Raw genomic sequence first — 13,587 nt, 5'->3', positions numbered from 1 at the left:
TCGGCCCTCATCACATTTGCCTGGTCCACCTGTGGTGTTGTACTTTGAAACCTTAAAACATACTCTGCTGTGAGCACACTAGTACTATTGGCATCCTGTTTCCACCTCTATTGTGGCCCATCTACACATCTTTTCAGCTCATCTGCCAAAGCACTCATTCATGCCTCTGTTACCACTAGAGTTAACTATTCCAACATTTTCTTAGCCAGCCTCATACCCTGGTACCTTCCATGAACTTAAGCTTGTCCAAAACTCTGCAGTCCATTATCCAATTCTCATTCACACTAAGTTCCATTCACCCATCATCTGTGCACCCTGACCTACGCTGTCTTAGTCCACCAATGCTTCAATTTCAAAATTCTCATGATCAAACCCATCCACAATCTCACCTCCTTCCCATCTCAGAGGAGCCTGCGTTCCGGCTCTGTGCACCTTTCATTTCCATTACTCTAGCAATGGCAGCCAAACTCTAAAATCCCCCCTAAACCTCTCCCCCTCTCCTTAAGGACGCTCAAAACCTACTTTTCGACCAAGCTTTTGGTCACTTGTCCCAATGTCTCAGCTCTGTCACATTTTGACAATCCTATGTCACCCCTTGGGACAATTCACTGGGTTAGCAGTTAGACAATTTATTGAAATGCATGTTGCCATTGATATGCAGCCCATCACTTTCTGGGGTGCAGGGGTGGACAGGGGAGTCCAGTGAATCATCTGTTGCACATGGGTCTACAACAAGGGGAAAGTGAATGGCGAATGGAGGTTGGAGGGAAGAGTTTGGGTGGCATTTAAAGTGCAGGGATGGTTATCCTACTGCCCAAGTAAAAAGATGTCAAGTTCTTTATCATTTATTATTAATCAAACTTATGGTTTGACCATTTCCATCCCTGGGCAGTCTTACCGTTGAGTAGACATATTCTCAATGTCAAAAGAGCATTTAGATCATGTTGACTATATAGGACCTAGATCTATAATCGAGGCTCCTGCCTATTTCTGGCAGGTATGTGGCCACCTAAAATCGAAGCCCACCTGACAATGGCAAAGGCCAGGGAGTCAGTCGAGGCTTCTTTATCATTATTTTGGTTTAATCTGACCCCTTTTCTGTTGAGATAACAGGGCATTAGAGAGCACATCAGGGTCAATGTACCTATGGTTAAAATTGCATCAGTCCCGAAGAACAGTCATATTGGACTCAAAACATTAACTGTTTGTCTCTCCACAGATGCTGCCAGATGTTGAGTTTTTCCACTAAGTTCTGTTTTTACTTAAAATTACACCAATCTTTTCAAATACGAAATACTGCTGGACTGGATCAATAAATAACCTTCTGAACAAAGTATATTAGCCTGAACAGATGAAAAATGTTACTGCTCATGGCAAACAATGCACGTTGGAAATGTACACTAACTTATCAGAATTTATCAGTGAGGCTCCTTTTTAATATTTACATTTTAAAATGCACTTACATGCCTAAAATTTTAAATTGAACAAGACTACCTCACTACTGTGTGAGTTCTGATTATTTTATCCAAGAATGAAACAACTTTCAACATTTTTTTTTTTTTAAATGGTCACCAGGTTTACCCATTAAAAGAGGGAGTTGATTAGATCCTGATTGAGCCCAAGATTGCAATATACATGAGATATGGCGTCCAGTAACACACCCTGGTCAATCTAGTCTCCTGGACTAGCTTCCGTCACAGAGAGGATGGAGAGGAATTTTCCAGATCACCACCCCACAGCCTCACCCCCAAATTGGCCTTGGGATTTTGACCTGGTTTTCCAACTGTCCTGCATTCTAGGGAGCAAGAGATCGCTTGGCCTGATGCAGGAGATACCATAACTTTGTGGAAAAGGCTAAATGGACCAGCTCTTCTCTCCCTGTCCAATATTTTTGTATGCCCTTATGTTAAGCATACAGATTGAGAACTGCTGTTTGAAAAATCCCCAAAGGAAATTGCATTTGAATGACTGTGCCGAGTTTTGAATGTTCTCATCCCAAAACACTACACAGGAAAATGAAGCAGCCTATTTGCGCAAGGAAGATGCGCACATTTTCAATTTGTGCATGAGCATGAAAGTACATACTTACAAAACAGATTGTTGTGCTTCAAAAACACTAGCATTTACATTGTTTCCTTCTTGACCTCAATGTCCCAAGCACTTTACACGCAAGGAGTACTTCAGAAGTGTAGTAACTGTTGCAATGTAAGAAACAGCAGCCAATTTGCGCACAGCAAGCTCCCATAAACAGCAATGTGATAATGACCTGAGAAGTGATGCTGGTTGAGCAATAAATATTGACCAGGCAACTATGAATAACCCTGGCACCTGTGAATAGAGCAATGAGATCTTTTACATCCACCCAAGCATGTAAACGGGTCTTGTTAAATTGAGGGCACTCCCTAGATTATGCTCGCATCTCTGCAGTGGGACTCAAGCCCCCAACCATCTGGCTCACTGGTGAATCTTGTCCACTGAGCCACAGCTGACAACTGCCAAAAGAATAGCCAGTTAATCACTTAAGGTGCTGTTGGTTCGAATAATTAAAGACAACAGAACTGCCAAGTCATTCAGTCCCAGATACATGCATGGGACCTTGAGGTCACAGTTTAGTGAGCTTATTTTTTTTTTAAACTATATTTTTTATTGTAAATTAATGCAAGATTATCTTCCTACCCACGTCGTATATATTATTTAATTCCAGAAAAAAAATGAGGAGCAAGTAGCTTGTGAGTAATATCTCTAAATATAGATTGTGAAAGAGGGAAACAAAATTGTTTGACATTCACCAGGTTAAGCATGGAACATTCATCAGGAAGAATACAGCGAATAATTTAATTCATTAATCCTTTGATATTGGCTGCCCTTTTCAGTTTTCAACATTATGTGCATATCATTTACAAAAGCTAACATTTTCCGTTCTTTTCTAATGGCGAATAGCAAGCAAAGAGAGAGGGAGAAAGGGAGTTGAAACCATTAATTTCTCCATTACCATCAGTGCTGTGCACAGCAAGATAAGATGTGCAACAGGGCCAGGCTCAATCTATCACATCCTCACAGACTGGGATATTTCTCTACTTTGTACTTCACAAAGATTAGATAACTCACTGAAATTCAGGCTGGCTGTTAAGACCCAAGTGCAAGAGCTTAGGATTGTAAACTCAATGTTCAAACCATCGCACTTCAGCACAATCTAATGCCTTCCACATTAATGAACAGATGAAAAAACTTTCCAACGTGGTTCGGGATATTTACTTGGCATCAGTAGTTCAGTGGGTTGCACGTCACCTTGAACTAAGGTGGCCGTGGACTCAAGTCTCAGTGTCCAGTCCCCACCCTGCTTCCCTGCTGACCTCTCTGTTCACTGCCTGCTCCTGTTTTCCGGTGAGGATCAACACAGGCTTTCTTATCTTTCGATTCAGCAGCCTTCTGGACTCAACATTGAGTTCAACAATTTTAGATCATAACCTCTGCCACCACCTTGTTCCTTTCTTATTGTTTTGCTGGGATGGTCTCATCTTGTTTCTTTTTCTCCCTTCATGCTGCAATCAGATGTCTTTTTATGCAGCCATTCACACCTCATTTGGACACAACCCTTTGTTGCTTTACTACATCATTAGCACTCTTTGGCTGCTGCATCATGAAGTCTTTGTATTTAATGTCCCCTGCCTTCCACCCTATCACAGAACTTCTTCCTTTGTTTTTCCTGCCCCCCCTCTCCCCTCCCCCGAGCTTAGCTCCTCTTACATTGATAGCTTCCTTCAGTTCAGAGGAAAGGTCATAGGCCTGAAATGTTAACTCTTTCTCTCCACCAATGCTGCTTGGCCTGCTGAGTTTGTCCAGCATTTTTGTTTTTATTCCCGTCTCCAGAGGATTAAGCACATAATGTAGGCTGACACCCCAATGCAGTACTGAGGGAGGGCCGTAGTGTGGGGTGCCAGCTCTTGGATGAAATTTGAACAAAGCCTCATCTGACCCTTCAGGTGAACACAACAGATCCCCCTGTATTATTTCAAAGAGCATGAAATTCTCCCTAATGTCCCTGCCACTATTAATCCATTTCTACTCTTTCCACTAAAGTTAGGTTTAAAAAAGACAACTGGATCCCAATTTCCTACTAATACTACACAACTTTGCCCTGAATGAGATAGCAAACAGTTGGAATGACAACCTGTTCTCCTTTGTATCAGGTACACAGTACATTGAATCTGATAACATTTGTACTCTTTATATCATTGCAAACTTGCTTCTGTTAGAGCAAAAAAAAACCTGCATTTACTAGAGAATTAATTTGTATTGTAAACAGATGCCAGGCAGGAGGCCATCGCTGGGCTTAGCTCCCGGTGCCGGGCGAGGGACCATTGCCGAGCTGCTCACACTTAGTGGGTTTTTCTTTCATTTAGGAATTACACAAGTGAACATTATATTGGTTACGCCCTGGTGCCAGCCCCATTCCACACCCACTCGCTTCTCTCCAAAATACATTGCCATAACCTGCCACAGGTGTTGGAAGCACTTTGGACCAGGTACCATTCTTCACATGTAAACCCAAAACAGCAAATGCTTCAAGAGTTAGTCAATCTTCAGCCATTGTCCACAAGCAAACACACTCTTGACAATGGAGATCACTGGACATGACCAAGAACTGTTTTATCCTCATTTGTCATCCAAGGGCAGTGAGACTAATTGTATCACCCTTACTTGCACTGCTAACATCAGTTGCCACGACAGGGAATCAAATAACTTGTATTTATAGAGAGCCTTGAAACATAGTTAAGCATCCCAACGCACTTCACAGAGGCATTGTCAAAAAAATTTGATACCATGCCACATAAAGGAGATATTAAAAAACAGGTGACCAAAAGTTTGGTCAAAGATGTAGGCTTTAAGGGGTTTCTTACAGGAGGAAAAAATAGAGGCAGAGAGGTTTAGGGAAGGAATTCAAGAGCTTAGGGACTAGGAAGCTGAAGACACAGCCACCAATGGTGGAGTGATAACATCTCAGATGAACATGAGTGAGGCCAAAACTGGAGGAACAGATTTTGGAGAGTTGTTGAGCTGCAAGGGGTTAGAGATATGACGAGGCCATGGAGAGATTTGCAAACAAGGGCAAAAATTTAAAAATGGTCTCCCAGTCCAGCAGCAGCACAATGTAGGCCAGCAAGCTCGATTGTTCAGTCTCCATCCATAGAGATAAACTTTCATGTCATCACAGAATCCCAAAGAACATAAACAGCCAATAATGTGGATGGCATTAGTGGAGGAATGAATTTAGTCATGACATTGGGAAAATCAACACCTCTTCTTTGGATAGTGGCACAGGATCTTTTAATCCACCTGGAGGGGCAGGTAGGACTTTAGTTCAACATTTCATCTGAGAAACTGCAGTAGTCCCTCAGTCAGCCTGGCTTATTTGTTCAAGTCTCTGGTGTTGGACTTGAGCATGTGACCTTAATGTCAGGAGGTGACTGTGCAACTAAGGAGCAGTTAAGAGTCATGTGAACTATATTTTAATACAGGAATATTGATAGCAACTTGGTATAGTTAAGTAATTTCATCTACCACACCTTTCTAGAGGCCTGCTACAACTGTTGTGAAAAAATTATAACAGCAACACTTGGTTCAATTATTTAAATTGGCACATGAGTGCTAATAGGGAAAGAGATGTGTAAGGGAGGAGGTACCAACTATTTTATGGTATTACTCCAAGATTGAGGGGGAAAAATAGATGCAAGGTTTTAAAGGAACAGATGGAAGTATAATTCAATTTTGTGCAAGAGCACCAAGAGCTCAGTCATGAACACATTAAGAGAGAAAGCAAGCTCAGAATCCAACCAAGAGAATGCACATGAAATGAATACACAGTTGAACCAGTAAGATCACCGAAACAACCAACCTCAGTTCACTCCCTTACATTACTAGCTCAGGAATGACCCAACCCTGATACCTCAACACAATCACCAGTTGAAAACAATGCTGGGGGAAAAGTAACTTAAAGCTCCAAACCACAGGCAAGTCAGTGCACGGTGGCAGTGGTAATGTCGGTAATCCAGAGGCTCAAACTAATGCTCGGGAGACATGACCCACCTGCTTCACTGGTGTCCTTCAGGGAAGAAATCTGCCATTCTTATCTGGCAAGGCTGGCATGTGATTCCAGACCACAGCAATGTGGTTCACAATTAAATGTCCTCTGAAATGGCCTACAAACCACCCAGTTGTATCAAACCACTACAGGGGGGAAAAAAAGTACCTACACCACATGAATGGCAGCAATGGGGCTCAACCTCCACTGAAAGTGAAGTTAGGGATCAGAAATAAACATTGGTCTTGGCAGCAACGCTCACATCCCAAGAAAAAAATGCTTTTTTAAAAAATTATCCATTTGTGGAATGTGGACGTCACTGGCTAGACCAGCTTTATTGCCCATCCCTAATTGCCCTTCAGAAGATGGTGATGAGCTGCCTTCTTGAACCGCTGCAGTCCATGTGGTGTAGGTACACCCACAGTGCTGTTAGTGGGGTGGGTGGAATCCAGGATTTTGACCCAGTGACAGTGAAGGAACAGTGATATATTTCCAGGTCAGGATGGTGAGTGGCTTGGAGAGGAACTTCCAGATGGTGGTGTTCCTGCTGCCCTTGTTCTTGAAGTGGTCGTGGGAAGTTGCTGCCTAATGAGCCTTGGTGAATTTAAGTAGTGCACCTTGTAAATGGGTCCGAAGTGTTGCATTATCAGCAGCCCTCCTTTCCCATAAGGATCCTAATGAATTCCGTATCTCTGTGGGTGAAACCACCCTTGTCCTGGATATTTAAGGGTTATCCCAAGTCATGAAGTGTCACTAAATATACAGAATCCATCCATTACAGAATCTATCCAGCATCCGCTGTTAACCTCCACCCTCCCCAACTTCATAAAATCTAATTCAAGCCCCAGCTTTGCCAAATTATTGTGTCTCTCTCTTGCCCCTTATACCAGTTCCTTTCCCCCTCCTTCCTCTCGATCCAGGAGGACAGATCGCAAAACTCGACTTCATCCATCCACAGAGACATCAAATCCTATCCTTAAATAGTGCCGAGCTCACAGGAAAATCAATCAAAACCCAAAAGCAGTCTTTCATTAATTGACCAAGTTGCCTCTGCACCTACTCTTCCTCTGCTTCCAAACATCCTCCATCCTTCTGAACTCACCCAAGTCATTCAATTCATTAATGGTCCATTTAATTTATTTCAATCCTGGCTGTGTTCCAGTTCTGCTTCCCTTCCTCAGCCATCGGAGGAGGCCAGGCTACATCTCACCACAGCACATCCTCAAGCATTGAGGCCTGGGCTCATTCAAAAGGTGTGTTTTCCCCACTAAAATTAATGGCACAGCAGATAAAAGATAAGGGACTTTAGTTATGTGGAACTACTAGAAATTTCTCATTAGAGTAGGAAGGAGAATTTAACAACAAGTTATAAGGGGCATTGATAGAATAAAAAAATGAAAGTTTCCACGGGCAGGAGGGTCAATAACCAGAGATAACAGATTTAAGAAATTGAGCAAAACTTACAGGGGGAGGAGGAGAATTTAAAGCTAAAGGCTAACTCACCAAAGTTTTAACTGCACCTTCTGAGCCCACACTCTCTACCTCCTACAAACACAAGGGCAGCAGATGTATGGGAACACTACAACCTATAAGTTCCTTTCCAAGTCACTCACCATCCTGACTTGGAAATATGTCACTACTCCTTCACTGCCACTGGTTCAAAATCCTGGAACTCCCTCCCTAACAGCATAGTGGGAGTACGTTCACTACATGGATTACAACGGTTCAAGGCCGTGGCTCACCACCACCTTCTCAAAACCTTGCCAGCAATACCCACATCCCATGAATAAATAAAATAAACTTCTTTACCTAGAGAGTGGTTAGAATGTGGAACGTGCAACCACATGGTGTAGTCGAAGTGGACAGCATTGATGCTGTAAGGGGAAAGCTGGTAAACACAAGGGAGAAAGGAACAGAAGAAAATATTTATAAAGGGGTGGAAGCATAGTCATATGGAACATAAATGGACTGTACTGTAAACTCAATGTAAACCTGCCTTTCAATGCATTCCAGTTGAGCTTGCCTTACTCCTGAAACCATGTAGGATGGCTGGCACCTTTCACATCTAGCTGAAGGCACACACACCACAGGGCAAGGTCTGCAGCAGTGACAATCCATCATGTTACTCATGCATTGAAAGTAAAAGCTTCGGTATTCGAGGCTGAAACACCTGCTCCTGTGCACTATGTGAACTTGCTACTCAAGTAACTCCCATGACACTTGGATGACACCACCAACACCACCATCACCCCCCCACCCCCATCTGTGTTTCAGCCCACAACTCAACACGTGCTGCGGTTCAGGCTTCCTTTCTCTCCCTTCCTTTACTCAAAATTTAATGATATATAAATCCTGGATGAGTGCATCACCATCAATACTCAAGCTTGACCCCATCCAGGACAAAGCAGCCCGCTTCATCAGCACTCCATCCACCACCGACGGTAAGTGGCAACAGTGTGTACCATCCACAAGATGCACTGCAGCAACTCACCAAGGCTCCTTCGACAGCACCTTCCAAACCCATGACCACTACCATCTAGAAGGACAAGGGCAGCAGATAGATGGGAACACCACCACCTGCAAGTTCCCCGCCAAGCCACTCACCATCCTGACTTGGAAATATCGCCATTCCTTCACTGTCGTAGAGTCAAAATCCTGGAACTCCCTCCCTAACAGCAATGAGGGCATACCCACACCACATGGACTGCAGCAGCTCACCATCATCTTCTCAAGGGCAATTAGGGATGGGCAATAAAAATAATGGGCTAGTCAGTGATGCCCACATCCACTGAAAGAATTTTTAAAAAAATAACCAAACTCAATTGCTTTTCCCACCCCTCTCCCTGACCTTTTTAAATTAAAGACATAAATGCCCCAGAGCCAAAAGGGAAACAGCTTATTAATTCACAGAAATTCCCCAGGCATAATGAGCATGCTGGACCACAGATGCCAGTAACCATCAAAATACGCCCCATCACGAACAAAATTAAGGGATTGCTTTTGGAAGGACTCAATTAACAGACCAAACACTTGAAGAGATTTTTTGTTTGAAGCTGTGAATATAAATAAAGCCAAAAGCACAGCAAGACCCGAGGCTTCATAGCCTTTTATCCAAATGTGTCCCAGCTTCATAGTTAAGGATTGCAGGATTCAATAGGAACGTCAGTTGTGGTCCCTTTGAAGATGCTGCAATTTTATCAGTTATAGGTTAGTTAACCAACAGCACAGCTGAGTTTGTGGCACTTGAACAGACATCGGCAAGTGTCCGCTGGTGGGAAGGCATCGCTAATGATAAGCAGGTGCCCGGCCGAAATTAGTATCAATAAAGCATTCAAAATCCTGAACTGCCCATCAGACAAGAGTACACATTCTACGAAATCTATGTTGCTGTTGAAGTAAAACATTCCAAAGCACTTCACAGCAACATAATGAGGCAAAAACTGACATGGAGCCAAGGTCAGATGACAAAGTTTAGTCAGAAGTTTTAAGCACTCGCTTGAGGGAGGGGGAGGGAGAGCGAGCGAGCGATTTAGGGAGAGCGAGCGAGCGAGCGATTTAGGGAGAGCGAGCGAGCGAGCGATTTAGGGAGAGCGAGCGAGCGAGCGATTTAGGGAGAGCGAGCGAGCGATTTAGGGAGAGCGAGCGAGCGATTTAGGGAGAGCGAGCGAGCGATTTAGGGAGAGCGAGCGAGCGATTTAGGGAGAGCGAGCGAGCGATTTAGGGAGAGCGAGCGAGCGATTTAGGGAGAGCGAGCGAGCGATTTAGGGAGAGCGAGCGAGCGATTTAGGGAGAGCGAGCGAGCGATTTAGGGAGAGCGAGCGAGCGATTTAGGGAGAGCGAGCGAGCGATTTAGGGAGAGCGAGCGAGCGATTTAGGGAGAGCGAGCGAGCGATTTAGGGAGAGCGAGCGAGCGATTTAGGGAGAGCGAGCGAGCGATTTAGGGAGAGCGAGCGAGCGATTTAGGGAGAGCGAGCGAGCGATTTAGGGAGAGCGAGCGAGCGATTTAGGGAGAGCGAGCGAGCGATTTAGGGAGAGCGAGCGAGCGATTTAGGGAGAGCGAGCGAGCGATTTAGGGAGAGCGAGCGAGCGATTTAGGGAGAGAGCGAGCGATTTAGGGGAGCGAGCGAGCGATTTAGGGAGAGCGAGCGATTTAGGGAGAGCGAGCGAGCGATTTAGGGAGAGCGAGCGAGCGATTTAGGGAGAGCGAGCGATTTAGGGAGAGCGAGCGATTTAGGGAGAGCGAGCGATTTAGGGAGAGCGAGCGATTTAGGGAGAGCGAGCGATTTAGGGAGAGCGAGCGATTTAGGGAGAGCGAGCGATTTAGGGAGAGCGAGCGATTTAGGGAGAGCGAGCGATTTAGGGAGAGCGAGCGATTTAGGGAGAGCGAGCGATTTAGGGAGAGCGAGCGATTTAGGGAGAGCGAGCGAGCGATTTAGGGAGAGCGAGCGAGCGATTTAGGGAGAGCGAGCGAGCGATTTAGGGAGAGCGAGCGAGCGATTTAGGGAGAGCGAGCGAGCGATTTAGGGAGAGCGAGCGATTTAGGGAGAGCGAGCGATTTAGGGAGAGCGAGCGATTTAGGGAGAGCGAGCGATTTAGGGAGAGCGAGCGATTTAGGGAGAGAGAGCGAGCGATTTAGGGAGAGCGAGCGAGCGATTTAGGGAGAGCGAGCGAGCGATTTAGGGAGAGCGAGCGAGCGATTTAGGGAGAGCGAGCGAGCGATTTAGGGAGAGCGAGCGAGCGATTTAGGGAGAGCGAGCGAGCGATTTAGGGAGAGCGAGCGAGCGATTTAGGGAGAGCGAGCGAGCGATTTAGGGAGAGCGAGCGAGCGATTTAGGGAGAGCGAGCGAGCGATTTAGGGAGAGCGAGCGAGCGATTTAGGGAGAGCGAGCGAGCGATTTAGGGAGAGCGAGCGAGCGATTTAGGGAGAGCGAGCGAGCGATTTAGGGAGAGCGAGCGAGCGATTTAGGGAGAGCGAGCGAGCGATTTAGGGAGAGCGAGCGAGCGATTTAGGGAGAGCGAGCGAGCGAGAGATTTAGGGAGAGCGAGCGAGCGAGAGATTTAGGGAGAGCGAGCGAGCGAGAGATTTAGGGAGAGCGAGCGAGCGAGAGATTTAGGGAGAGCGAGCGAGCGAGAGATTTAGGGAGAGCGAGCGAGCGAGAGATTTAGGGAGAGCGAGCGAGCGAGAGATTTAGGGAGAGCGAGCGAGCGAGAGATTTAGGGAGAGCGAGCGAGCGAGAGATTTAGGGAGAGCGAGCGAGCGAGAGATTTAGGGAGAGCGAGCGAGCGAGAGATTTAGGGAGAGCGAGCGAGCGAGAGATTTAGGGAGAGCGAGCGAGCGAGAGATTTAGGGAGAGCGAGCGAGCGAGAGATTTAGGGAGAGCGAGCGAGCGAGAGATTTAGGGAGAGCGAGCGAGCGAGAGATTTAGGGAGAGCGAGCGAGCGAGAGATTTAGGGAGAGCGAGCGAGCGAGAGATTTAGGGAGAGCGAGCGAGCGAGAGATTTAGGGAGAGCGAGCGAGCGAGAGATTTAGGGAGAGCGAGCGAGCGAGAGATTTAGGGAGAGCGAGCGAGCGAGAGATTTAGGGAGAGCGAGCGAGCGAGAGATTTAGGGAGAGCGAGCGAGCGAGAGATTTAGGGAGAGCGAGCGAGCGAGAGATTTAGGGAGAGCGAGCGAGCGAGAGATTTAGGGAGAGCGAGCGAGCGAGAGATTTAGGGAGAGCGAGCGAGCGAGAGATTTAGGGAGAGCGAGCGAGCGAGAGATTTAGGGAGAGCGAGCGAGCGAGAGATTTAGGGAGAGCGAGCGAGAGATTTAGGGAGAGCGAGCGAGAGATTTAGGGAGAGCGAGCGAGAGATTTAGGGAGAGCGAGCGAGCGATTTAGGGAGAGCGAGCGAGCGATTTAGGGAGAGCGAGCGAGCGATTTAGGGAGAGCGAGCGAGCGATTTAGGGAGAGCGAGCGAGCGATTTAGGGAGAGCGAGCGAGCGATTTAGGGAGAGCGAGCGAGCGATTTAGGGAGAGCGAGCGAGCGATTTAGGGAGAGCGAGCGAGCGATTTAGGGAGAGCGAGCGAGCGAGTTTAGGGAGAGCGAGCGAGCGATTTAGGGAGAGCGAGCGAGCGGTTTAGGGAGAGCGAGCGAGCGGATTTAGGGAGAGCGAGCGAGCGGTTTAGGGAGAGCGAGCGAGCGGTTTAGGGAGAGCGAGCGAGCGGTTTAGGGAGAGCGAGCGAGCGGTTTAGGGAGAGCGAGCGAGCGGTTTAGGGAGAGCGAGCGAGCGGTTTAGGGAGAGCGAGCGAGCGGTTTAGGGAGAGCGAGCGAGCGGTTTAGGGAGAGCGAGCGAGCGAGAGGTTTAGGGAGAGCGAGCGAGCGAGAGGTTTAGGGAGAGCGAGCGAGCGAGAGGTTTAGGGAGAGCGAGCGAGCGAGAGGTTTAGGGAGAGCGAGCGAGCGAGAGGTTTAGGGAGAGCGAGCGAGCGAGAGGTTTAGGGAGAGCGAGCGAGCGAGAGGTTTAGGGAGAGCGAGCGAGCGAGAGGTTTAGGGAGAGCGAGCGAGCGAGAGGTTTAGGGAGAGCGAGCGAGCGAGAGGTTTAGGGAGAGCGAGCGAGCGAGAGGTTTAGGGAGAGCGAGCGAGCGAGAGGTTTAGGGAGAGCGAGCGAGCGAGAGGTTTAGGGAGAGCGAGCGAGCGAGAGGTTTAGGGAGAGCGAGCGAGCGAGAGGTTTAGGGAGAGCGAGCGAGCGAGAGGTTTAGGGAGAGCGAGCGAGCGAGAGGTTTAGGGAGAGCGAGCGAGCGAGAGGTTTAGGGAGAGCGAGCGAGCGAGAGGTTTAGGGAGAGCGAGCGAGCGAGAGGTTTAGGGAGAGCGAGCGAGCGAGAGGTTTAGGGAGAGCGAGCGAGCGAGAGGTTTAGGGAGAGCGAGCGAGCGAGAGGTTTAGGGAGAGCGAGCGAGCGAGAGGTTTAGGGAGAGCGAGCGAGCGAGAGGTTTAGGGAGAGCGAGCGAGCGAGAGGTTTAGGGAGAGCGAGCGAGCGAGAGGTTTAGGGAGAGCGAGCGAGCGAGAGGTTTAGGGAGAGCGAGCGAGCGAGAGGGTTTAGGGAGAGCGAGCGAGCGAGAGGTTTAGGGAGAGCGAGCGAGCGAGAGGTTTAGGGAGAGCGAGCGAGCGAGAGGTTTAGGGAGAGCGAGCGGAGCGAGAGGTTTAGGGAGAGCGAGCGAGCGAGAGGTTTAGGGAGAGCGAGCGAGCGAGAGGTTTAGGGGAGAGCGAGCGAGCGAGAGGTTTAGGGAGAGCGAGCGAGCGAGAGGTTTAGGGAGAGCGAGCGAGCGAGAGGTTTAGGGAGAGCGAGCGAGCGAGAGGTTTAGGGAGAGCGAGCGAGCGAGAGGTTTAGGGAGAGCGAGCGAGCGAGGAGGTTTAGGGAGAGCGAGCGAGCGAGAGGTTTAGGGAGAGCGAGCGAGCGAGAGGTTTAGGGAGAGCGAGCGAGCGAGAGGTTAGGGAGAGCGAGCGAGCGAGAGGTTTAGGGAGAGCGAGCG

At 47.9% G+C, this 13,587-nt stretch overlaps 1 protein-coding gene across 9 annotated transcripts in view; it reads right to left on the bottom strand.

Moving 5' to 3' along the window:
• Window positions 1-13,587, bottom strand: part of LOC121285559 (GTPase KRas) — a 74,996-nt gene that overhangs the window by 37,974 nt on the left and 23,435 nt on the right. For 2 of the 9 annotated variants that reach the window (XM_041202099.1, XM_041202103.1), the window contains exon 2: window positions 7,892-7,970. The exons of the other annotated variants lie outside the window; for them this stretch is intronic. The gene's annotated coding sequence lies outside the window, so the exon portion shown is untranslated. The remainder of the gene's footprint in view (window positions 1-7,891; window positions 7,971-13,587) is intronic. 9 annotated transcript variants of the gene reach the window in all.

This window comes from Carcharodon carcharias, chromosome 13 (assembly GCF_017639515.1).
Source record: "Carcharodon carcharias isolate sCarCar2 chromosome 13, sCarCar2.pri, whole genome shotgun sequence".
NCBI classification, from domain to species: Eukaryota; Metazoa; Chordata; class Chondrichthyes; order Lamniformes; family Lamnidae; genus Carcharodon; species Carcharodon carcharias.
Note: the sequence above shows the minus strand (reverse complement) of the source record. Positions and strands in the feature narration are given on the sequence as shown.